The sequence below is a fragment of the Octopus bimaculoides genome, chromosome 4 (genome assembly GCF_001194135.2).
Source record: "Octopus bimaculoides isolate UCB-OBI-ISO-001 chromosome 4, ASM119413v2, whole genome shotgun sequence".
Taxonomy (NCBI): Eukaryota; Metazoa; Mollusca; class Cephalopoda; order Octopoda; family Octopodidae; genus Octopus; species Octopus bimaculoides.
The window spans coordinates 6,493,964-6,495,262 of NC_068984.1; positions in this window are offsets into that span (position 1 = coordinate 6,493,964).

A 1,299-nucleotide genomic window follows, 5' to 3' on the forward strand; every position below is an offset into this window, starting at 1 on the left:
TGTGTGTGTGTGTGTGTGTGTGTGTGTGTGTGTGTCCTAACATCGCTTGACAACCGATGCTGGTGTGTTTACGTCCTCGTAACTTAGTGGTTCGGCAAAAGAGACTGATAGAGGAAGTACTAGGCTTACAAAGAATAAGTCATGGGGTCGATTTGCTCGACTAAAGGCGGTGCTCCAGCATGGCAACAGTCGAATGACTGAAACAAGTAAAAGAGTAAAAGTGTAATGAACCCATTATTTTGTTGTTTTTACATGAATCGCTCTCCCATTTATCGCTCCACTATAAAAGGCGGCGATCTGGCAGAACCGTTAGCACGCTGGACGAAATGATTAGCGATATTTCGCCTGTCGCAACGGTGTGAGTTCAAATTCCTCCGAGGTTGACTTTGCCTTTCATCCTTTCGGGGTCGGTAAATTAAGTACCAGATACGCACTGGAGTCGATGTAATTAATTATTCCCCTCCTCCAACCTTCAGGTTTTGTGTCTATAGTAGAAAGAAAGGATTATCGCTCCACTTTTTACATGTATCGCTACCCCATTATCACTCCACTTTTCTTCAATGCCCCCTTGGAACTTTGCGTTCGGCATAATATCTTAAAACATACCTGACGCTCTGAATTCAAGTGCCCCCGAGGCCCACTTTTCGGTCATCCTTTCGGGGTCGATAAAATAGAGTGATGAACAATTTGTGTCAATGTTATCTCCTAACCTTTTCCCCTAAAAATGGTTGGCCTTGCATCTCAATCAGAAACTATTGAAGCTCGCAGAATCATTAGTGCGCCGAACAATATGCCTTGCTGTATTTTTCCAACTCTTAATATTTTGAGTTCAAATCTTGTCGAGACTAACTTTGCCATTCATCTTTTCGGAGTTGATATAACAAAGTACCAGTTATGTATTGAGGTCGATAGTGTTGCCCAAACCCCTCTCTTCCAATTGCTGACCAAAGAGACGTGTTGGCCGAAACTTTAGCGTGTCGAACAAAATATCTTTCGATATTTTTTCCGACCCTTTACATAGCGAGTTCCAATCTTGCTGTAGTTAACTTTACTTTCAACCCTTTCAGGGTCGATAAAATAAAGTAAAATAAAGTCGAACCTTGCAATATGTTTTCCAAATCTTTTCATTCTTAGTCTAAATGCCATCGACGTCAATTTTTTCCCCTTTTTATCTTTTCGGGGTCGATATAATAAAGTATCAGTCAAGTACAAGGGTGGATGGTTTCGCTGAAACCCACTCCCATCAAAATTTCTGGCCTTGTGTCTAAATTGGAAATAGCTTCTATATTTAAGAGATGA